Here is a 26833-nt window from a genome sequence, read left to right on the forward strand (position 1 = left end):
ATTACTCCAGGTGTTTCTTGACTTCCTACTTTTGCATTCCAGTCCCCTATAATGAAAAGGACATCTTCTTTGGATGTTAGTTCTAAAAGGTCTTGTAGGTCTTCAGAGAACCCTTCAACTTCAGCTTCTTCAGCATTACTGGTTGGGGCATAGACTTGGATTACTGTGATATTGAATGGTTTGCCTTAGAAACGAATAGAGGTCAATCTGTCGTTTTTGAGATTGCACCCAAGTACTGCATTTCAGACTCTTTTGTTGACCATGATGGCTACTCCATTTCTTCTAAGAGATTCCTGCCCACAGTAGTAAATATAATGGTCATCTGAGTTAATTTCACCCATTCCAGAGCATTTTAGTTCACTGATTCCTAGAATGTCGACATTCACTCTTGCCATCTCCTGTTTGACCACTTTCAATTTGCCTTGATTCATGGACCTGACATTCCAGGTTCCTATGAAATACTGCTCTTTACAGCATCAGATCTTGCTTCTATCACCAGTCATATCCACAACTGGGTATTATTTTTGCTTTGGCTCCACCCCTTCATTCTTTCTGGAGTTATTTCTCCACTGATCTCCAGAAGCATACTGGGAACATACTGACCTGGGGAGTTCATCTTTTAGTATCCTATCATTTTTCCCTTTCATACTGCTCATGGGGTTCTCAAGGCAAGAATACTGAAGTAGTTTGCCATTCCCTTCTCCAGTGGACCATATTCTGTCAGACCCTACACATGGACATAACCAGATGGTCAACACCAAAATCATTTTGATTATATTCTTTGCAGCCAAAGACAGAGAAGCTCTATACAGTTAGCAAAAACAAGACCGGGAGCTGACTGTGGCTCAGATCATGAGCTCCTTATTGCCAAATTAACACTTAAATTGAATAAAGTAGGGAAAACCACTAGACCATTCAGGTATGACCTAAATAAAATCCCTTATGATTATACAGTGGAAGTGAGAAATAGATTTAAGGGACTAGATCTGATGCATAGAGTCCCTGATGAACTATGGATGGAGGTTCATGACACTGTACAGGAGACAGGGATCAAGACCATCCCCATGGGAAAGAAATGCAAAAAAGCCAACTGGCTGTCTGGGGAGGCCTTACAAATAGCTGTGAAGAGAAGAGAAGCTAAAAGCAAAGGAGAAAAGATATAAGCATCTGAATGCAGAGTTCCAAAGAATAGCAAGCAGAGATAAGAAAGCCTTCCTCAGTGATCAGTGCAAAGAAATAGAGGAAAACAACAGAATGGGAAAGACTGGAGATCTCTTCAAGAAAATTAGAGATACCAGGGGAACATTTCATGCAAAGATTGGCTCGATAAAGGACAGAAATGGTATGGACCTAACAGAAGCAGAAGATATTAAGAAGAGGTGGCAAGAATACACAGAAAAACTGTACAAAAAAGATCTTCATGACCCAGATAATCACGATAGTGTGATCACTCACCTAGAGCCAGACATCCTGGAATGTAAAGTCAGGTGGGCCTTAGAAAGCTCACTACGAACAAAGCTACTGGAGGTGATGGAATTCCAGTTGAGCTATCTCAAATCCTGAAAGTTGACGCTGTGAAAGTGCTGCACTCAATATGCCAGCAAATTTGAAAAACTCAGCAGTGGCCACAGGACTGGAAAAGGTCAATCTTCATTCCAATCACAAAGAAAGGTAATGCCAAAGAATGCTCAAACTACCGCACAATTGCACTCATCTCACACGCTAGAAAAGTAATGCTCAAAATTCTCCATGCCAGGCTTCAGCAATACGTGAACTGTGAACTTCCAGATGTTCAAGCTGGTTTTAGAAAAGGGAGAGGAACCAGAGATCAAATGCCAACATCCGCTGGATCATGGAAAAAGCAAGAGAGTTCCAGAAAAACATCTATTTCTGCTTTATTGACTATGCCAAAGCCTTTGACTGTGTGGATCACAATAAACTGTGGAAAATTCTGAAAGAGATGGGAATATCAGACCACCTGAATTGCCTCTTGAGAAACCTGTATGCAGGTCAGGAAGCAACAGTTAGAACTGGACATGGAACAACAGACTGGTTCGAAGTAGGGAAAGGAGTACATCAAGGCTGTATATTGTCACCCGGCTTATTTAACTTATAATGCCGAGTACATCATGAGAAATGCTACACTGGAAGAAACACAAGCTGGAATCAAGATTGCTGGGAGAAATATCAATAACCTCAGATATGCAGATGATACCACCCTTATGGCAGAAAGTGAAGAGAAACTAAAAAACCTCTGGATGAAAGTGAAAGAGGAGAGTGAAAAAGTTGGCTTAAAGCTCAATATTCAGAAAACGAAGATCATGGTATCTGGTCCCATCACTTCATGAGAAATAGATGGAGAAACAGTGGAAACAGTGTCAGACTTTATTTTGGGGGGCTCCAAAATCACTGCAGATGGTGGTTGCACCCATGAAATTAAAAGACGCTTACTCCTTGGAAGGAAAGTTATGACCAACCTAGATAGCATATTGAAAAGCAGAGACATTACTTTGCCAACAAAGGTCCATCTAGTCAAGGCTATGGTTTTTCCAGTGGTCATGTATGGATGTTAAAGTTGGACTGTGAAGAAAGCTGAGCGCTGAAGAATTGATGCTTTTGAACTGTGGTGTTGGAGAAGACTCTTGAGAGTCTCTTGGACTGCAAGGAGATCCAACCAGTCCATTCTGAAGGAGATCAGCCCTGGTATTCCTTGGAAGGAATGATGTTAAGCTGAAACTCCAGTACTTTGGCCACCTCATGCAAAGAGTTGACACATTGGAAAAGACTCTGATGCTGGGAGGGATTGGGGGCAGGAGGAGAAGGGGACAACAGAGGATGAGATGGCTGGATGGCATCCCCGTCAATGGATGTGAGTTTGAGTGAACTCCGGGAGTTGGTGATGGACAGGGAGGCCTGGCGTGCTGCAATTCATGGGTTCGCAAAGAGTCGGACATGACTGAGCGAGTGAAATGAACTGAACCAAACACCTATCCTATTCAAAGTCTTCCAGAAAATTGCAGAGGAAGGTAAACTTCCAAACTCATTCTCTGAGGCCACCATCACTCTAATAACAAAACCTGACAAAGATGCCACCAAAAAAGAAAACTACAGGCCAATATCACTGATGAACATAGATGCAAAAATCTTTAACAAAATTCTAACAATCAAAATCCAACAACTGCCGGGGTCCAGCCCAGGTGGAGTCAGAGGATTCGAAGGGGAGATGGCTTCAGCGATCAGGATACAATAGAATTAAAGATATAAACAGTGGTTAAATAAGGATAGCTCAGTGAGATAATTCAGTGGAGAAAAGAGGCTGAATAACTTCGTTTACGTGGAAAGCTAACAAAATTCCAAGATAAGGAATTTGCGTCACCTACGTAGGCCATAGGCGTCCTCCCATTCTCCCGTTGGAAAGGAGACACTAAGGCCCCCCCTGTCGAATCTTAGAAGCCCAGGCATAATTAGTAGGCTTGACGAGCCTCCATGCTCCAGATATGAATTCAGCCAGAAGGTGAGAGAAAGAACGACATGGGGAGACCAAGTTTCGGTGAACAAGGCCCGCACTTTATTTTCCAAAGTAGTTTCTATACCTTAAGTTGTGCATAGAGGATAATGGGGGATAGGGTTGAGTCAGAAGTAAGCCAGGCTTTCTTCCTGAAATCTTATTATATACAAAAGTTTAGGTGATTTACATCATCTTCTGGCCAGGAGGCCTATTAACATTTTATGATCCTTTCTTCAGAAAACTTATTTTTCTCTAAAGGTGATTATTCTAAAGTCAGGCGCCACCCTCCAAAAGCATTAGATAAAGTTGCATTCCTATAGGGCAAAGGTGTGGTGGGCTATAACAAGAAAAGAATTAACTCAAGGGTCCAAGGTTACAAACATTAAAGCTACTACTTACATTCCTATACACCAATTATATTAATCAATACACTCCCAGGGACACAGTAGGTAAGGGATATGGAAACTTAGCAGCAAACATTAGCCTAACAAGTGAAAAACCCTTCACCAATACAATTTCTAACCAATCTTTTAACTGCTCAAAGGAATCTGTATTAGGCAGTTTAGAACATCTCATGCTTCTCACAGTTGGGAGGCTCTGAACAATCACATGTGGCCGGAAGAACCTATTCAGGCAGGCTAGAGGACTTCCAAAGGAGTTTGTAGGTTGAAACACTCTTGTCATGCCCAGGAACTTTATTAACTGGAGCTGTAAGTTAACTCTTTTTTCAGAGAGAGGTGGTGGGGGACAGCCCCCCATAAAGTAAGAGGTGTAGGTGAGAGCACAAAGCAGTAAAGTAGGCAGACTCTGGTTTTGGGGGTAGATGCTCCAGAATTTCCAGGGGGACCCCTGAGGCTCGATCCTGCCTTTGCATATGCCGAGCCTCCTTCCTCATGATCTTTGCCACGGGCGCAGTTCCTCACACTGGCACCCGGCTAACAACAAATTAAAAAGATCATAAACCATGACCAAGTGGGCTTTATCCCAGGGATGCAAGGATTCTTCAATATCTGCAAATCAATCAATGTAATACAACTCATCAACAAATTGAAAGAAAAAAAAACAACATATGATTATCTCAATAGATGCAGAGAAAGCCTTTGACAAAATTCAACATCCATTTATGATAAAAAACTCTCCAGAAAGTAGGAATAGAAGGAACATACCTCAACATAATAAAAGCTATATATGACAAACCCACAACAAACATTATCCTCAATGGTGAAAAACTGAAAGCATTTCCCCTAAAGTCAGGAACAAGACAAGGGTGCCCACTTTCACCACTACTATTCAACATAGTTTTGGAAGTTTTGGCCACAGCAATCAGAGCAGAAAAAGAAATAAAAGGAATCCAAATTGGAAAAGAAGTAAAACTCTGTTTGCAGATGATATGATCCTCTACATAGAAAACCCTAAAGACTTCACCATAAAATTACTAGAGCTAATAAATGAATATAGTAAAGTTGCAGGATATAAAATCAACACACAGAAATCCCTTGCATTCCTATACACTAATAATGAGAATATAGAAAGAGAAATTAAGGAAGCAATTTCATTCACCATTGCAATGAAAAGAATAAAATACTTAGGTATATATCTACCTAGAGAAACTAAAGACCTATATATAAAAACTATAAAACACTAGTGAAAGAAATCAAAGAAGACACTAAGAGATGGAGAAATATACCGTGTTCATGGATCAGAAGAATCAATATAGTGAAAATGAGTATACTACCCAAAGCAATCTATAGATTCAATGCAATCCCTATCAAGCTACCAATAGTATTTTTCACAGAGCTGGAACAAATAATTTCACAATTTGTATGGAAATACAAAAAACCTCGAATAACCAAAGCAATCTTGAGAAAGAAGAATGGAACTGGAGGAATCAACCTGCCTGACTTCAGGCTCTACTACAAAGCTACAGTCATCAAGACAGTATGGTACTGGCACAAAGACAGAAATATAGATCAATGGAACAAAATAGAAAGTCCAGAGATAAATCCACGCACCTATGGACACCTTATCTTTGACAAAGGAGGCAAGAATATACAATGGAGAAAAGACAATCTCTTTAACAAGTGGTGCTGGGAAAACTGGCCAATCACCTGTAAAAGAATGAAACTAGAACACTTTCTAACACCATACACAAAAATAAACTCAAAATGGATTAAAGATCTAAACATAAGACCAGAAACTATACAACTCCTAGAGGAGAACATAGGCAAAACACTCTCTGACATAAATCACAGAGGATCCTGTATGACCCACCTCCCAGAATATTGGAAATAAAAGCAAAAATAAACAAATGGGACCTAATTAAACTTAAAAGCTTCTGCACAACAAAGGAAACTATAAGCAAGGTGAAAAGACAACATTCAGAATGGGAGAAAATAATAGCAAATGAAGCAACTGACAAAGAATTAATCTCAAAAATATATAAGCAACCCCTGCAGCTCAATTCCAGGAAAATAAACGACCCAATAAAAAAATGGACCAAAGGACTAAACAGACATTTCTCCAAAGAAGACATACAGATGGCTAACAAACACATGAAAAGATGCTCAACATCACTCTTTATTGAGAAATGCAAATTAAAATCACAATGAGGTACCATTTCACGCCAGTCAGAATGGCTGCAATCCAAAAGTCTACAAGCAATAAATGCTGGAGAGGGTGTGGAGAAAAGGGAATCCTCTTACACTGTTGGTGGGAATGCAAACTATACAGCCACTATGGAGAACAGTGTGGAGATTCCTTAAAAAACTGGAAATAGAACTGCCATACGACCCAGCAATCCCACTGCTGGGCATACACACTGAGGAAACCAGAATTGAAAGAGATACGTGTACCCCAATGTTCATCTCAGCACTGTTTATAATAGCCAGGACATGGAAGCATCCTAGATATCCATCAGCAGACGAATGGATAGGAAAGCTGTGGTGCATATACACAATGGATTATTGCTCAGCCATTGAGAAGAGTGCATTTGAATTGGTTCTAATGAGGTGGATGAAACTGGAGCCTATTATACAGAGTGAAGTAAGCCAGAAAGAAAAACACCAATATAGTATACTAGCGCATGTATATGGAATTTGGAAAGACGGTAATGATGACCCTATATGCAAGACAGTAGAAGAGATACAGATGTATAGGGCAGTCTTTTGGACTCTGTGGGAGAGGGAGAGGGTGGGATGATTTGGGAGAATGGCATTGAAACATGTATAATATCATATGTGGAATGGGTCGCCAGTCCAGGTTCAATGCATGATGCAGGATGGTCAGGGCTGTGCACTGGGATGACCCAGAGGGATGGTGTGGGGAGGAGGGTTCAGGATGGAAACACGTGTACACCTGTGGAGGATTCATGTTGATGTATGGCAAAACCAATACAATATTGTAAAGTAATTAGCCTCCAATTAAAATAAATAAATTTATATTAAAAAAAGACACATAAGAATAGCCATGTTAAGTGACACAGTGTAGGATTTCCAGGAAGATACAATGGATTTTATAATAGTTGAAGAGCTCAATCATTCCATGTAATAATTTCCTCTAACACAGATAAAGTGTGGTTATTATCATATTATAAATAAATCCACTGAGAACCAGTGAGGGTTAGTGACTTCCTTCAGGTTATGCAGCTGATGTGTGAGAGGAAAGAATGTCAACTCATGCCACCTGCCTGCTTTCTCCTGAAAGAGCTTCTCCTGCCATAACACATTGCCTAATTAGGTAATGGTGAAAGACACATGACAGAGTCATGACTTTGGAGAACCTCTCCTTGTTGACTTGTCTGGGAGGGTATTAATGACACAGTCCACACATAGTTCATCCCTCACCTGGATTTACAACACACTTTCTCTCTGAGACTCCAGAGTCCCCAGTTCTGGTTGCAACCTCTCCTAATGTTTTGTCCCCCAAATGGAATTCATACTTGGGGTCACTCCTCATTTTTGTTCAAGACCTTTGACAGTGTCCTCAACTCTGCTTCTAAGCTTTTCACCTGGAAAGCTTGAACTCCCCATCCCCTCTCAGAATGTCTTCTTGTTCATGTTGGTTCATATTACCATTGTGAATATATTCTTTCATTTCCTCAGTTGTAAAGCCTTATCATTCCCTTTGTTTATGAATCTCAAGAGATTCTGACTTCTTGCAGAAATCCAAAGGAGACAGCTAGTCACCTTTCTTTACTCATTTTCAACACTTTTCTTTTTTCCTTTATCCTTGGATCTCACATGAATACTTAAAAAATCAGTTCCCGTCAAAGCCATTTTCCTGTCAGGAACATAAACTTGCATCCAATGGGACAAGTACAGGGAGATCTATATGCAAAAGTACCATTTGCATTTTTGTCTCATTTAAGATTTTATAATAAATATCTTTTATTATGTATCAGACCCTGAGCTAAAAGTTGGGGATTTGAGAATGTATAAGAGACCTTATTATTCCTTAACCTTAAACATCTGACAGTCTTGGGTGGGAGCAATGGTAGTGCTAAGCTGTTAGGTTCATGTACAATGAATCCTTTAACCATGAAGGGAGTCAATACACAATAGATGTGAAAAATGCTATGGCAACAGAGCAGAAAGTGTGTTAATTCCTTATGACATGAGAGCCAGGTTTTGAAGGATTAGTCTAAAATCACCAAGATGGAGAGCAAGGACCCTCTAAAGAGAACGAACATTTTAAGTATGGGGTAAGAGAAGCTGACTGATAGGCAGTATTATTGTTATTAACATTATTACCTACTTCGGTCTGCAAGGACAGGACAAGAACAGTACTCAAAGGTAGAAAAGAAATGCCACTGTCTGCTCTGAGCCCCAGCCTGTAATTAAACCTGAGTATACTTGGCTCCCTACATGAACTGTCACCCTTGGATAAAGCAACACTGCCCAGCTTCCATGGCATCTTTTCGGGCACAAAATTTCATTTTAAAAGACACTGGGAAGCCAATCATGGAGCGGCAAAAACAAAAGCTGTCTGCATTCCCCTGCTGCAAGAACTCTCCTTTAGAGGAAATGTTGAAGCAAAGAAAACAAATAAAAGTTGTTCTGAAAGGAGAGGCAATTAAATTTTTGCCAAACATGACAGGAAACTGAGAACTAAAGCAGACAGAGTAATGTCTATCTTTGGCACACCAGACAGGGAGGAGAAGAGCATGTCTTTGATGGCAGACTTTATTTTAAAAGTACTAACTGACATTTTGAAAGGACATAAAAACACAGAGAGGAGAGAGCCCTTCAGCCTCTGCTGTCTGGGCGGCTGAAGCTCCAAACTGCCCCCAGAGTTTTCATTTTCCTAGTCTAAGGTTAACGGCAAGATAAGGTGTAGGAAAGAAAAGGGAAAAAAAAAAAAAAAAAGAATAAAACAAATCCCTATCTTAAAGCAGCCATACAAATCCACATGATGCATTTAAGTTGAAAATATAAAGAGAAAGACATTTCCTGGCTCCTGAAGGAGGCTGGCAGAAGATAACCAAAGTAACAGAAGGCAGAGTTCTGTCCATCATCTGAACAGTCAGTGAAGTGCATACATGCTCTAAAGGGAACCCTGTTCCAAGAGGACAGGCACAAAAGCTCATGTTTAAGGCACCAGTTACTCAAGACTTCAAGAAGGTCTTGGCTTTCTCATAGGCACACTTACAGCTGAACAGCTGCCTGTGGTCAGGAGCCCAGCACACCGAGGCCTCCAAATCTTCAGAGCATTTCTCTTGTCTTTTTCCTTCCCTGACCCCTATGCTCCTGCTGTTCACAGAAGGCACAACTTATATGTTTCTTGCCTCTTGATCCTCCTAAAATATTTTGCCCCATCAAAGAAGTTTAGATTTAAGTGTTTCTTTTTTTATTTTTTTTTTTTACTGTCATTGAGCTGTGAACTTCTCACGATCCAAATTTCTCCCTCTCTCCCAGAGTCATGTAGACATTGCACTTTACCTTTGAAATGAACATGGTTATGATTCCCTCCCACCATTATCACTCAGGTAAAGGGGATTCATATCATTCTGACAGGAGGCATGAAGGATAGAAACTGGAAAAACCAGGTAGCCAATGAGAATATGACTCAAAGGATGGTCTATTTCCAGTCTTGCACTGAGCAACACTTATTTCAGTTCAATGTGAATAAATACAGAAGAGGAAGAAGAGATGTATACAAGTAAATAATTCAGTACCCACTCCATCCTTTTTGGTTTTCTCACATGAAGATTCCACACAAATTCTCAGCAGCCCAGTATCTCCAATGTAACCTCTGACCAAGTTACTGTGTGCTGCAATCAATGCCATCATTCACTCATTGTTTATCAAGTTCCCACTCTGGGCAAGATACTAAGTTAGAGGATATAGGAAAGAAGAAAAGAGATGCCAGTCTGCAATGACATCATAGCCCTAGCAAAAAAACTTACCGGGAGCCTGAGGCCAGGGTGAGCAGGAGTCTGGAGAGGGAGTTTCATTAGGGAAAACATCTGACAGGGCAAGTCAATCCAGGCAGATCCAAGGTCTCAAGAGTTCAATCAGGGAATCAGAAACAACAGTCCTGGCAAAAAGAGGACAGTGACATGAGTGCAAATCCTAGGACAAAGTTTATTTTCTACCTAATCCATTTTAGATTTCTTGTCTATAAAGACCCAGGACCTGGGGAAATAAATGTATCCAGAAAGTGTTTCAAGGCCCCCATGGAAAGCCTGATGTTGTGTGAGCACAAAAACAGATTATTAAATTGCTTCATAACCTCCATAAAATAACATGCTTTGTTATTATAATGGCTAAAACAAAAGCAGAGTTGCCTGTACATTGAAATAGCTCATTTTGCCACCACCACCCGCCCCCCCCCCACACACACACAATTTCAAAAGGACAATTACAAAGGTAAGAATAAGAAAGGAAAAGGAGAAAATTAAGTTCCTTGTTTCTTAAGTGACCAATATACACATAGAAGTTCAAAGAAAACAAAATTTCAGCATAAATTACAAAAAGTGCTCTCGATTGTTTTCAGAAATGCCATTTAACCATGAAAAAAATCTCTCTAATTTCCTGAGATGATTAAAGGGAAGGCTAGTTTCTTAATTGCCTAGTTGTGAAACACATTAGAGCATGGATGGAGTTTCAAGATTGAGATTCTGGTCAAATATTGTCCTCTGTATTTCTACTTTGTTTCAAAAAAGGAAAATGACTCAGGAAAATACAGAGCTCATTTTTATGAAGAAGAGTCAAAAAGAAATTACAGCTAGGAGACACAATTAATCAGAAAAGATAACAGATAAGGAGTCATAGTTAGGAACTAAAATACCTCAAGATTCTTCTCAGAACTAAATGGAAATAAAATTAAATGTACATCTTCAATTTTATTATTGGGAAATCACTGCAGGAGGCAGATAGGAAATGCTCTCTTTCCATTATTTTACAAAACACAGAGAGCAGTTTTCCAGACAATTTCAGCATTTTACAAAATGCCCAGAAGCAGCAGATCTCTGCAGAAGAGGTCACACACTCATAGGCTCAAGATATAAAGCAGACAGATTCAAGTCAATAGGAACATCAAATTAGTTTGCTGGTTATTGAGTGGAGAGGGCACTTGCCTGCCCTGGTCCCTGAACTACTGCCTTAGTCACACAGCTCAAGTCTGATATCAATCTAGAGGAAATATCAATTTGGTCAAAAAAGAAAAAAATCATAATGACCTAGACTGACCATCTGTGTGTTTTAATTTTCTGAAGGTTAAAAACAGATTAATGAAAGATGTGCTTAGTATTTTAAAAATATATGCCAAACATTCATACGGTGCAATGATTTTTTACCTACTTAGAAGTTTGTCAATTTCTTTCTCTTTCCTCAGTTACTGATAGGATTCATAAAGTATCCATTATATGAGTGTGGATAATGTGATTCCTGTTTAGAAAATGAGAAGGGGTGTGGATTAGGGAGTGACCAAATGACTTCTTTTGGTCCTTCCAGTTCTGAAATTATAGTTTAATGGCATTCATAACTCTTATTTTTTATTTTATGTATTGGGGTATAGTTGCCTTACAACATTGTGCTAATTTCTACCGTACAGCAAATCAGAGGATCAGTCATATGTAAACACATACCCCTCTCTTCTGGATTTTCCTTCCACCTAGGACATCACAAAGCACCAACTAGAGTTCCCTATGCCATACAGCAGGCATTCACGAGTTATCTATCCAATGCATAGCAGTGTATACATGTCAATCTCAATATCCCAATTTATTCCATGCCCCTTTCCCCCCTCGGTGTCCATATATTAGCTCTCTATATTTGTATCTCTATTACTGCTTTGCAAATAAGTTCATCTGTACTATTTTTCTAGATCCAACATATATGCATTAATACATAACATTTGTTTTCCTCTTTCTGACTGATTTCACTCTGTATAACAGTCTCTAGCTCTATCCATGTATCTACAATGACCCAATTTTGTTCCTTTAATGGCTGAGTAATATTCTATTGTGTATATTTACCACAACTCCTTACAAATAGCTGAGAAAAGAAGAGAAGCTAAAGGCAAAGGAGAAAAGCAAAGATAGACCCATCTGAATGCAGAGTTCCAAAGAATAGCAAGGAGAGATAAGAAAGCCTTCCTCAGTGATCAATGCAAAGAAATAGAGGAAAACAATAGAATGACAAAGGCTAGAGATCTCTTCAAGAAAATTAGAGATACCAAGGGAATATTTCATGCAAAGATGGGCACAATAAAGGAAAGAAATGGTATGGACATAGAGGAGCAGAAGATATTAAGAAGAGGTGGCAAGAATACACAGAAGAACTAGACAAAAAAGATCTTCATGACCCAGATAACCACAATGGTATGGTCACTAACCTAGAGCCAGACATCATAGAATGCAAAGTCAAGTGGGCCTTAGGAAGCATCACTACAAACAAAGCTAGTGGAGGTGATGGAATTCCAGTTGAGCTACTCCAAATCCTAGAAGATGATGCTGTGAAAGTGCTGCACTCAATATGCCAGCAAATTTGGAAAACTCAACAGTGGCCACAGGACTGGAAAAGGTCAGTTTTTATTCCAATTCCAAAGAAAAGTAGTGCAAAACAATGTTTACTCTACTACACAATTGCACTCATCACACACACTATCAAAATAATGCTCAAAATTCTTCAAGCCAGGCCTCAACAGTATGTGAACCATGAACTTCCAGATGTTCAAGCTGGATTTAGAAAAGGCTAGGAACCAGAGATCAAATTGTGAACATCTATAGGATCATCAAAAAAGCAAGAAAGTTCCAGAAAAACATCTACTTCTGCTTTATTGATTACACCAAAGCCTTTGACAGTGTAGATCACAACAAACTGTGGAAAATTCTTCAAAAGATGGGAATACCAGACCACCGGACCTGACTCCTGAGATATCTGTATGCAGGTCAAGAAGCAACAGTTAGAACCAGTCATGGTACAACAGACTGGTTCTAAGTTGGGAAAGAAGTATGTCAAGGCTGTATAGTATCACTCTGCTTATTTAACTTCTATGCAGAGTACATCATGTGAAATGCCAGCCTAGATGAAGCACAAGCCGGAGTCAAGATTGCGAGGAGAAATATCAATAACCTCAGATACGCAGATGACACCACCTTTATGGCAGAAAGTGAAGAAACTAACTAACCAGCCTCTTGATGAAAGTGAAAGAGGAGAGTGAAGAAGGCTTAAAATTCAACCTTCAGAAAACTAAGATCATCGTATCTGGTCCTATCACTTCACGGCAAACAGATGGGGAAACCGTGGAAGCAGTGACAGACTTTATTTTCTTGAGCTCCAAAATCACTGCAGATGGTGACTGCACCCATGACATTAAAAGACACTTACTTCTTGTAAGAACAGCTATGACCAACCTAGACAGCATATTAAAAAGCAGAGACATTGTTGACAAATGTTCATCTAGTCAAAGCTATGGTTTTTCCAGTAGTCATATATGGATGTGAGTTGGACCATAAAGAAAGCTGAGTGCCAAGGAATTGATGCTTTTGAACTGTGGTGTCGGAGAAGACTCTTGAGAGTCCGCTGGACAGCAAGGAGATCAAACCAGTCAATCCTAAAGGAGATCAGTCCTGAATATTCATTGGAAGGACTGATGCTAAAGCTGAAACTCTAATACTTCGGCCACCTGATGCAAAGAGCTGACTCATTGGAAAAGAACCTGATCCTGGGAAAGATTGAAAGCAGGAGGAGGAGGGAACGACAGAGGATGAGATGGTTGGATGGTATCACTAACCCAGGAGTTGGTGATGGACAGGGAGGCCTGGTGTGCTGCAGTCTATGGGGTTGCAGGGGGTCGGGCACTACTGAATGACTGAATTGTACTGACCACATCTCCTTTATCCATTAATCTGTTGATGGATATTTAGGTTGATTCCATATCCTAACTATTGCAAATAATTCTGCAATGAATATTGGGGTACATGTGTCTTTTTGAATTATGGTTTTTTCAGCATATATGCCCAGGAGTAGTATTACTGGGTCATAAAGTAGTTCTATTTTTAGTTTTTCAAGAAACTTCCATACTGTTCATCATAGTGACTGTATCAATTTACATTCCGATGAACAATGCTAAAGGGTTCCCTTTTCTCTATACCCTCTTCAAGAATTTATTGTTTGTAGATTTTTTTGATGGTGACCATTCTGGCTGGTGTGAAGTGATACCTCATTGCAATTTTGATTTGCACATGAAAACATGATAAAATCAGTAATTTTTAGATAAATAAAAATTACAACGCTTATTTAAATGACCTGACTGAAAACCTAATGCAAAAAAATCCATAGTCATCATTTTTCTTCCAAAGGCACATCAGTTCAGTTCAGTCATTCAGTCGTGTCTGACTGACACCCTGTGGACTGCAGTAGTCCAGGCTTCCTTGTCCATCATGAGCTCCCAGAGCTTACTCATGTCCATTGAGTTGGTGATGCCATCCAACCATCTCATCCTCTGTCGTCCATTTCTCCTACCTTCAATCTTTCCCAGCATCAGGGTCTTTTCAAATGAGTCAGTTCTTCACATCAGGTGGCCAAATATTGGAGTTTCAACTTCAGCATCAGTTCTTCCAATGAATATTCAGGACTTATTTCCTTTAGGATGGACTGGTTGGATTTCCTTGCAGTCCAAGGGACTCTCAAGAGTCTTCTCCAACACCACAGTTCAAAAGCATCAATTCTTCAGCACTCAGCTTTGTTTATGGTCCAACTCTCACATCCATACATGACTACTGGAAAAATTGTAGCTTTGACTAGATGAACCTTAGTTGGCAAAGTAATGTCTCTGCTTTTTAAAAACTGCTGTCTAGGTTGGTCATAGCTTTCCTTCCAAGGAGCAAGCATCATTTAATTTCATGGCTGCAGTCACCATCTGCAGTGATTTTGGAGCTCAATAAAATAAAAGTATCTCATTGTTACCATTGTGTCCCCATCTATTTTCCATGAAGTGATGGGACCAGATGCCATGATCTTTGTATTCTGAATGTTGAGTTTTAAGCCAACTTTTTCACTCTCTTCTTTCCCTTTCATCAAGGGGCTCTTTAGTTCTTTTTCACTTTCTGCCATAAGGGTGGTGTTATCTGCATATCTGAGGTTTTTGATATTACTCCCGGCAATCTTGTTTCCAGCTTGTGCTTCATCCAGCCCAGTGTTTCTCATGATATACTCTCCATATAAGTTAAATAAGCAGAGGGATACTATACAGCCTTGACATACCTCTTTCCTGATTTAGAACCAGTCTGTTGTACCATGACTGGTTCTAACTGTTGCTTCTTGACCTGCATACAGATTTCTCAGGAGGCAGGTCAGGTGGTCTGGTATTCCCATCTCTTGAAGAATTTTCCACAGTTTGTTGTGATCCACACAGTCAAAGGTTTTGGCGTAGTCAATAAAGCAGAAGTAGATGTTTTTCTGGAACTCTCTTGCTTTTTTGATGATCCAACGGATGTTGGCAATTTGATCTCTGGTTCCTCTGCCTTTTCTTAATACAGCTTGAACATCTGGAAGTTCATGATTTATGTTCTGTTGAAGCCTGGCTTGAAGAATTTTGAGCATTACTTTGCTAGCATGTGAGATGAGTGCTGCCTTTTCTAACTCAATGAAACTATGAGTTAGGCCAGTAGGTGCCCAATATGCTACTGGAGATCAGTGGAGAAAGGCACATACTAGGTCCTCAAATGACTGTTGAATGAATGAATGCTTTTCAGCAAAAAAATATTAACAGAAAACTTTTGTATAAAATAATAGGTTTTCCTGGTTATATATGTGTGTGTGTGTGTGTGTGTGTATATATATAAAACATAGAAATAAATAGCATATATCAATATTATTTGTGCATTTTTAAATTTTTTCATTTGTTCTGTATTTATTAGATAATATTCTTCCACAGAGAAAATGTTTGCTCATGAATTAGAGTATTTAGCTTGCCACAACTATCAGAGAAGGAAATGGCACCCCACTCCAGTATTCTTGCCTGGAAAATCCCATAGATGGAGGAGCCTGGTGGGCTGCAGTCCATGGGGTCACTACGAGTCAGACACGACGGAGCAACTTCACTTTCACTTTTCACTTTCATTCATTGGAGAAGGAAATGGCAACCCACTCCAGTGTTCTTGCCTGGAGAATCCCAGGGATAGGGGAACCCGGTGGGCTGCTGTCTATAGGGTCGCACAGAGTCGGACATGACTGAGGCGACTTAGCAGTAGCAGCAGCAGCTTGCCACAACTATAGTTCCCACTGAAGAACTAAGATAAATGTATAATAATGGTCTTTACCAATTTTCAGAAGGATTCAATTTAATGGTTGCCTCCAAGGTGGCAAATAATTCATTTTTTTAAAAACGTTTTCTTCTTTTATATCTTTATGGACCCATGAATACTTATGTGTTTCAATCAACTATAGTCATATTCTTTCAGATGTACAAAATGTGCCAAATTTGGCCAAATGAGAACCTCTTAGTGCTTGTCCCTCTGACCCTTTGACTCAACCCTTCAGTCTGTAAGGGTTTCCTTGCTTTCTAGCACAATAAGGTTTCCTAAATTCACCATGAATTTTCCTTCCTTCAAGTCCACAGTCAGCCCTTTCTCCAAAGAATCCCGATTCCTTTCTGTGAATGGTATTTAGAAAACAAAATTTGGGCATTACAATGCTGATTCCAGATAAAGTGCCATACTGTCATGTCCTTCCACTGAACAGAAACAGGATATATATCATATTATCATGAAATAAATTTAGCATTACAGGGTTTTCATTTAATTTCTTTGATTCAATACTAGTATTTGTTTTTCATACACTGGAAAAATCTCAGTTTAATTATTGGCTTATTCTGTAATATATAAGAAAACAGAAAGTAGCAATATCAACATCACTGTTAATAACAACATCAAGGAATGATATTTAAGATTTCCTGAGTTCTTTTCATTATTAGCTATATGCCACTAATTTTGTGTCTTCTGTCTTCTGGCATCAAAGAAGTTGAAATTTTATTATGTCAGTTGTCTTTTTACTAATATTTTTAGTAATAGCCCCTCTTTTCCTCTGGACAATATATACTGTTTAATGATTATATCACAATAAAATTCATTTATAACATCCATTCCACCCTTTCTTCTTCATCATGTTCTTTTAGTCAATATTCATATCATTCTTAAGTGCCTAATCTTTGTACACTTAAATATATTAAAGCTTCTATTATTTGTCAGCTTTAGATAATATCCAAAGAAATCATTTAATTTCCTCCCTCCAGCCTTTCTCTGTGTCATTTTTACTTTGACATTACATTTACCACTAACAAACACTTCTTTAACCATTGTCTACAACATTAAGATCTTCAACCTAGAGTTAAATATATAAAGTATTCACCACTGATCTCTCTGTCAAAGTCCCCCATACCACTTTTTAAATTTTTTATTTGTAGTAGTTTCCTAGGGACAATATCTCCTGAATTCTTGAATGTTCCATATTTTTCCTATAACCTTCACAAATTTAAAGTACAACTTGAATGGAATAATATCCTTCATCTTTTTTCTTAAGTGTGTTGAAGATATTATTCCTTTACTTATTGTTTTGAACATTTATTAAGAAAGTCAATGTCAACCTACTTCCTTTCCTTTATAAATGACTCTGTCTTCTTTCTTTGCTGTCTCATAGATAATATCCTGGGTTCGTTTTTACATACACAAATGGGTCTCTTAATATGTAGATTCAGATCTTCATTTATATCAATACATTTTCTTGAATATGGTTTTAAACATTCATTCTATTCCACTTTTGTTTTCCTTTTTCAGAGGTGGCAAATATGTGTACCCTGCATCTTAAATATTAAACTCAACCCACACAATTCTTTAGTTGAATGCCATGAAAAATGAGAGCCACCTCTCTGAATCAAGTATTTATAGCTGCTAAGCTGTGTGTAGTCTTTGATTTCTGACCCTATTGTTCCTCTTTATTGGTACCAGGACCAAATACTGTAGTCTAAAACATGCTGTTACTCTTCCTCTTTGAATATACTGTAATATTTCAGTTGCATCACATTTTAATGTTTTTCAGTATGTGAATTAACTACACAAGTTATTTTCATGCCCTTCTATTTCCTTGACCTAAATTCTGACTGACATGGACGGGCTATCACATACCCTCTTATACAGTTTCATCATGAAACAATCACTTTCATTGTTCTCCACAGTAAAATTATTTATGGTGAGGATCTTTTTACTTCTGAATTTCCATAATTCTACATCTTTGGCTATAGATTAAAATAGACAAGTCTCATATCAAATTCTAAATTAGGAACACTTATTAGATGCCTATTGTGTGGAAGACAGTACACCAAGATAAGGCAAAATGAAGAAGATTATATCATTATTTTCTTCAGTAGGTTAGTCTAGCAATGTAAGTAAGATATAGGTATAAACTCTGTGTGTATCTACACAGGTATACATATACATATATATAACATGGATTATGATAAGAAGTAGTAGACAATCAAAATACACAAATAAAACTTACTGGGAGTTTAAGCCAGAGAAAGATGACTTATGGTAGTGGAGATCCTGGAAAACCTTGTAAAAGTAGTGGCCTTTCAGTCTCAAAATATAGAAAAGTTTTAGCTGTAAAGGAGTTCAGAGAAACATATTTTAACAAAACAGAGAGTATATTTAAGGAAAAGGCTTAGAAATAGAAAAGTTTATATTGGATATGACAAATAGCAGTAGTTTCGTTTGCTTGAAACACTCATAAATAACATTTTTTAAAATGAACTGATTGTTTAGAATAAGAGGATAAAATATTTGAGCTTTGTTAGAGAAACAACATGAGGCCAAAGTTCAGAGCAGAAGAGTGATATAAGCATTTCCCAAAGATTAATTCAATATCAGGATACAAAACTGACTGGAGTAAAGAGAAATTGTAGGCAGTGATATCAGTGAAAAGTCAGCTCCAACAGTCAAAACAAGAAAGAACCAAATATATCTCTTTATATAAACATAGACCAAAACAACCAGTCTTTTTATAAGATTATACCCCTTTCCCATAAAAGAAATATTTAGAGGCTTTATGGAATATGTATTATTTAGGCATCTACAAGAAAGGAAATGTATTTCTGGTTTAGTCATAAAACCTGAGAGCATTCCTCTGCTCAGTCATCTACAGAATAAATGATGCAGTCTGCACCATGACAAAGCAGTCTGACATGCTGTATTCACACTTAGAAATCTGAATTTAGCATCTGCAATAAAGAATCTTAAAAAAAATCTACTCAGTCTACTCTAAAGCCCTCTCTCCTTTTCTCTCTCACTTTTTCTACCAAATTGTATCTCTTTCCCTTTTAAAACCAATTTCAAAAGATTAACATTGTCTTGTAATTATATTTTATCTCATGCAAGGATGGTCACTGACAATCTAAGCTAATCCAGGATTTTGTTAAATAAAAAGTCCAAATAGGGTCACTTAGGTTGAATAGAGTGATTTTATCCCTTCATCAAATCAAACATGTGGGATTCACTTCTGCTAAAATTACTTCTCTGGATCTTTGCCTACCATGTGATGAAGGTCACTGAGTTGATTAAAGAGTTTGTGGCAATAATGGGGTCTTTGCCAGATGCAATCTGAAATGATCAAAAACTGAGAGCAAAAAGGGATTTAAATGGTTCAATGGAGATAATATACCTGAAAAATCCAGCCCCTGTGCTGAATTATTATTCTTCCAAGCAGAAAGGATTCTATGAGAATAGAGTGACTAGATATTTTCCCTTTGAAACTTTCAGAGATTATGAGAAAGAAGTTTAAAAATCAAAGATCAAAGTAAAACAGGGAAGAATTCTAAATTCAGAAATTAAAGTCACTGGAGGCATCTGGGAACTCCCTCCACGGAGTATAGGAGAGTGACAGAGTGACAGTTCCAGTGTCTGGAACACAGAGGAAAGGACCAAATGAACATCACTCATCTGTCACTGTACAAGGCCTTACACTGCTAGTTATCCAGTCATGTGCTTACATCTTGCTCTCTAATTAGTCTGTAAGTTCCCTGAGGGCAAGAGTACTTCATTAACCTTCTCTGTATTAATAGTACCATGCATAGGGCAATGCATTCAGGATGCTTGACATAACATATATAATTCAACAAAATGTCCTTAGAAGTTTCCTTATCATCCATTGTAAGGGATGAATGCCTTGAGAGATAAAACTCTCTCTTGTTCACTATTGTATACCCAGAATCTAAGGCATTATGGGGGTTTCCCTTATAGCTCAGTTGGGAAAGAATCTGCCTGCAATGCAGGGGACCCAGATTCAATTCTTGGGTTGGGAAGATCCTCTGGAGAAGGAAATGGCAACCCACTCCAGTATTCTTGCCTGGAGAATCTCATGAACAGAGGAGCCTGGTGGGCTACAGTCTATGTGGTCACCAGAGTCGGACATGACTTAGCGACTAAACCACCACCACCAAGGCATTATGGACTCATAATAAGTATTTGTTGCACTCTGCAAGCATGCACACTTGGACAATTTTTTAAACGAATGAAAAGAATTGACAGAATCCATGGTCAACTAACCTATACCTGTTTATATAGCTTAGGCTATGTGTGCAGCATCTTTTGAAGACCACCACTGCTAGAAATATTTACTTGATTTCAGTCCAGGTAAGTAACAATTTGCATTATCTGAAATAATTAAATATATTTAATGTATTAAATACATTAATGATCAAGAACATTCTTTCTCTAGGGTTGGTCAATGTAAAAAAAAATCTTAAGTAGGTTAAGATGTCTAGCTAATAGAAAAAAATGTCTAGCTAGTAGATATCTTCTAGTTATACAACTGTGATCTCACAAACATCCTTAATTTTCAGTGGGCCTAGCAAAAAAGCAGTATCTGAAGATGTCCTCTATGATTACACATTGCAGAAATCATCTCTCTAATGCAATGGGCGTATAAGAGAGACGAATTAGCTTTTGCATTAATGTAGGCTTACTTCATAAACAACCTGCTCACCAACCTGAAATGCTACAAATCTCAACTTCAGTATCTAGGGAACCGTAAAATTAGGCATACAAAAGACTAAAAATTCAAATTCATAATTACAAAATTTAGGGGATATTTTGCATTAAATAGAAGAGCTTCCAGGATACATTGTGCTTTAAACGGGTCCCTGCTGAAGTACATGTGCACACCTTCATTCAACCACAAATGTTTTTTGTGGAGTGGGGTAGATTAGAGCTGAATGATGCACGAAGAACTAAACAATCACTGCAATCAAATCCTAATCAGTAGCTCAGAGAGAACCAACTGCTGTGCCCATTTAAAGAGAGAAGAGAAAGAAAAAATAAAACTTGAAAGAAAGTCTTGTGAACTGAAATGGGAGACCCAGAATTTCCATTAAAGACTTCTTGTGATGTTGTCAATGTCTCAGAAATCAATGCCATGACAATGTTCATTGCTTTTAAAGAAGAGAAATGATAGAGAAGAGAAATCATTGGGGATTATTTTCCCAAGTTTCCCAGTCACATCTTATATAAACTGAGTTTAAAATAGTTCATAATGACCATCATGGCAGTGGTGGTACAGCAAGAAAGTGAAATACTGTTACTGAATAGATGAACTGGACCAGTGCCAGCATCCTAATCTGGGCCGACACCCTTTGTCTCAGCCTGGGAGGTGCTTTCTCTAGTCAGATTCATGCAGCCAGTAAGGAAACCAATATTGAGGCTGGAACAGCACAAGCTTTACTCAATGGCTAAAGGATGGAGAAGCGGGAACCTAGTTTGCAAATCAACCTTTCAACCCAGTTCCATTGGAGGTACTATATATAGAAGAGTCAAGGTGAAAATCAAGAGGATTAGAAAGAGTGGAAGGAATATATATGACTTATTTTAGAACATGGATGTGGTTTGGACCCAGAACTGATGCAACTCTCCTTTTCAGTCTTGGTATGCTCTTTTCTGGTTGTTGTCATGCAATCATCAATTGTCAAGATGCTAATGTGTGTGTCATTTAGCAAGCTAAGGTATTACAATGAGCATATAATGGGACTCAAGGTCTACTGGAAGTCAAATCTTCTACCATCTTGGGCCTAGCTGGTTCTAACAGGTTTATAACTCCTTGAAGCTTCCTTCTGAAACTTACATAGGAGTACTGTAAATAGTTTATGTTGGATGGAGGGTCAGGGGTATGATTCTGGGGCAACAGCCTTGATAACAGTATTATGAATAAACACTCTACCAGGAAAGAGATATGTGGTTTAGTGCCGGGTCTTCACAAATAGTATTTTGGTCAATTTAGCTTAACAAGCATTTAGGGGGCGATTCCATTTTCTCATCATACAGTGAAAGGGTTAAGCCAGATTGTTTCTGGGAGTCATTTCCAACTTTGACATTAATTTCTAGGTCCCCAGTTACCAAGGTCAAAAAACACATACAACACTCAAACCTGGACATACAGTTTGCTCCATTGGCTCAAGATCTCCTAGAAAGATCTACCCCTGCTCTGATTCCCACCTCTAACTCAATAAAACACAGGGTAAAGAAAGCACCAGTCTGTGTTCATGTAATCATAAAGAGTGATGCTCCTTCACTTGCCTTCACTTTAAAACGCAAGTTATTTTCCTTCTTCATAAACCACATCTTTACTTAAGAATCACCTCCTTAATGAGTATTTCCCTCACCAATCTACTGTTTCAGTCTCCAAAGCAACAACTATATTTCCTTTACTTCTTTAGTTCTTTCTCCTAGCACTTATCACCCTGTATTTTATTTATTAATGAAGTTTACTGTAGAGGAGAACGAGTTAATTGAGGGCAAAAATTTTTATCCCATTTTTTTCTCTGCTGTATTCCCAATGCCTATATTATAATGCTTGGTACACAGCAGGTGGTCAATAAATATTTGTGGAATTAATGAACAAATGAATCAGTACTTTGCTCCCAGGATAACTGTGAACTAAACTTCTAGTTAATACAACTAGATTTCATCCCAGTTACACATCTTCAATGGACCAGCTATACAGATTATGAAAGAATCATATAAAATCCTCATTTTAAATCTTGGCATTAGGATACTTCTAATCTGCAACATTATACACATTCTCAAGTGTACTAGCAAATACAACACCTTTATATAATATCTGAAAAAAGTGAATCAAAGTTAAAAACTCAGAAATGTAAAATGTATGTTAAAATGCTTCATAGGAAGCACTGGTTGGATATAAACAGAATCTAGATTAAATAAATTTATTATACAGATTCTTCTTAGATTGATCTCTCAAAAGCACCAACTGCAGTTGAAGGGCCCTAAAAACAGCCTGGACAAGAGTCAATTAGAAAACTGTGGCCATGTTATAGCACTGTGGTTTACCTTGAAAGATAAAGTGAGTTTAATGTAGTAGAAAACTGAGGCAGCCAAATGGTTTCAAAGATGCTTCAAAATCTCCCAACTAAAGTAAAGCAAGGTTACCTAAAGTATGATGGAAAGGTAAAAGCTGGATATGTATGAAAAAGGTTTGGAACAATAACTGAACTTTCACTTTCACTTAAGGAGATACATGACAATAACTTTATGGCCATGTCCAGAGTTTTATAATGCACCAACTCAAAATGACTGTCCTCTCCAAAAACATTCAAACTTCAGAAATCTATTTCTAATCAACTCATTTATCTCACAACCAAATAGCATAAATTAAGGAAAGTAAGTAAATAATATGGTTATGTCAAGACTGAAAGTCAAAATTCTAAGGGTTCATTTATAACCTGTATAACATGGTATAATACTGAAGATATGTGCCTGTTTTGCCTTAATAGAAAATACAGATGAATGCATACTCTCACACCTTATTTTTGCATATAGACAGGAAATCTACTAAATGATAAATAGGAATGTGAAAAAAATCCTTACTCCCAGAAAAAGTCCCTAAAGTATTACCTCTGATTTGGGGCTGTAGCGTTCAGGTATAATATCTTTTAAAATTCCAACTGGAAAAGCTCCTTAGCTTTGCAAAATTAATGTTTGGATGATAAAAAAAAGTAAACTAAACTTAGGCCTTTTTTACAGGAAAGAAATGAAAGAAGAGACCCCCATCTTTGGCATTTGTGAAAATGAAGAGATTGCGATCTTAAATTTATAATGTAGACTCTATAAAGGTTCTACCTATTCTCGAGTTTTGTGGATTGGCTATATACAGCAATTATTTTCAAGAACAGCAGCAGGAAGTAAAAAGAGGAGATGGGAAGCAAGGTTCTGCATTTTGAGCAACTTTTTTAGTTAGAAAATTTTACACAGGCTGTGAACATAAAAAGACCCAATAAGAGGAGCAGACCACATGATGGAAAAAGGAGAATTTTAAATGTCAGTACAAAAGACAGCAGCCACTGGGGTCCCAAGAGCATCAGTGGGGTAAATAGGACCTCGCTACACCTCACCCTACCCTACTTATATTAATTACTGTTCGTCCACCCTGAAGTGAAGTGAAGTGAAGTCGCTCAATCGTGTCTGACTCTTTGCGATCCCATGGACTGTAGCCTACCAGGCTCCTCTGTCCATAGAATTCTCCAGACAAGAATACTGGAGTGGGTTGCCATTTCCTTCTCCAGGAGATCCTCCCCACCCAGGGATCGAACCCAGGTCTCCTGCATTGCAGGCAGACACCATACTGTCTGAGCCACCAGGGAAGCCATCATCCACCCTGAAGTCATCAGCAAATGCTGCCTTGCTGCTCCCAATGTCCTCCAGCGGGGTAGTCTCAAATGAAAACCCTCAGTCCTTCCAGTAAAACCGATGTAACATTCTTAATTCAAGAAAAATGCTTTTCAATTTTCCTGTACCAATATGCCCAAATAAAAGAGGCTGATGAAATGACAAAAATATCAACTTTGATAAGCAATAGTCAGAATGGAGAGATGGGATTTTGGACTGGTTGGGGTGGTCATAATTGTAAAAGTCATTATACAAAAAAGACAACATTCTTTGGCACTTGAGTGTGATCTATTCTGATCTTGGTCCTTTAACTTGAGTAAAGCTGGACAAATTCTGTCACATTTGCTTTGCCATCTGAGCCACCAGGGAGGCCCACATTCACTTTAGGGACCTCTAAAAGGCCCACATATAACACCCACTTTCTGCATCAGTGTTCTGTCCTTCCCATCTCTAAGTCACCTTCCAGTTATCCGACCCCCATACATTCCCTATGCTCTCCTCTTCCTGGTCCTCATAGCTCTTGCTTTGCCCAAGCACTACCTTATTTTGATGACCCAATTGTACCCATTTCTTCAGTTGATTGATTTGACTGATGACATTTAACTATCAATTTTGTATACCTTCTGGTTTTCAATGTCTCTGAAGTTCCAGATAAAGGATAGTCCCACTGGGCCAAGGCAAACCAGACTGCTCTCCAGTCTTCTAGTCAGGGAGGAAGGCTCAGACAGGAGCATCTCTCTCCAAGTGATAAATGTTTTATATTTATGTATTTAAATACTGTTACAGCAATCTAAAAACCCCTGGATCATGTCACTTATCCCTTGAAGAATTTAGCCTTTGGTTCACTGTAACTCTCTTCAATACCCCTTCTGTCATAATTTTTGTTGATTTCAATATCCACCAAATAGCTATCCAATAATACCCTCGTTACTCATTCCTTGAATTTCTCCTCCCCAATGATCTTGTCCTAAAACTTAGCACCTATTCCCACAGCCAGATCATGGCATTACTACTAACTGTACCTCTCCACTAGCCTCAGTTTTTTTTTGTTTTTTTTTATTTAATTTATTTATTTATTTTAATTGAAGGCTAATTAGTTTACAATATTGTAGTGATTTTTTTTTTGGCCATATATCAACGTAAATCAGCCACAGGCACACATGTGTTCCCCATCCAGAACTCCCCTCCCACCTCCCTCCCCATCCCATCATCACACTTATCCAGGCTTCAATCTACATCCAAGACTCCACTCTTATACTGGACCCCATACTCCATCCTTAGTCAGTAACTCACCTCATGATATTTCCCTCTATCCCTTCCCTTTTAGATCATTCCTATGAAAATCCACCTGCTGTAATATCTCCCATTCAAAAAGGAACTGGTGTCCCAACTGCTACCAGCTTTATAAAACAGCAATAAAACCTCCCTCTACCTGTCACTCCTTATTCTACCTATCCTACTTCATTTTTCTCCATAGTGCTTATTATACTCTGGAGAAAGAAATTATATATTTGTTTGTTTGTCACCTGTGTATCCTCCCTAGAATGTAAATTTCCCAGTGAGAGACAGTTTTGTTCTATTAAATATTTCTAGTTGCCTAGATGTTGGCCTAGAACATAAGGCACTCAATTAAAATCTGATTAAGTAAGTAATCTTTCATGCAAGGGATCAAGGCATCTTTATGAGTTATCCTTATTTACAACCACTAGGGAGCAAGGCTGTTCCCTTCTGTGTCTCTACTTCTACAGTATCTCTAGACGTCTTGACCAAGGTAATTTATTATCTTTCTTCTGCCTCTGTAGCATGTTAGACCCAACAAACCTGTTCCCTGAACCACTAGTTCTCCTAAGCATCATCAATAACATACATCCATCTTTTTCTCTACAGTTCATATAGTCAGTCTTTTCCTGTTTGGTTCACATCCAAAATCAAATTCATTATAACTGTATATGCTTCAATTATATTCACTTGATCACATATCCATAGACAATATTAGAAATCATCCCCAACCATACTACTCAAGAATGGAAAAACTAACATCTCCACATACGAGAGGCAGTGATATAAAAGCTTCTTGAGTATTAAAGTGCTTCCATTGATAATGACTTCAAGACCATTTGACTACCCATTAACTGCGACATCTAGATGCAACT

This window comes from Bos taurus, chromosome 11 (genome assembly GCF_002263795.3).
Source record: "Bos taurus isolate L1 Dominette 01449 registration number 42190680 breed Hereford chromosome 11, ARS-UCD2.0, whole genome shotgun sequence".
Taxonomy (NCBI): Eukaryota; Metazoa; Chordata; class Mammalia; order Artiodactyla; family Bovidae; genus Bos; species Bos taurus.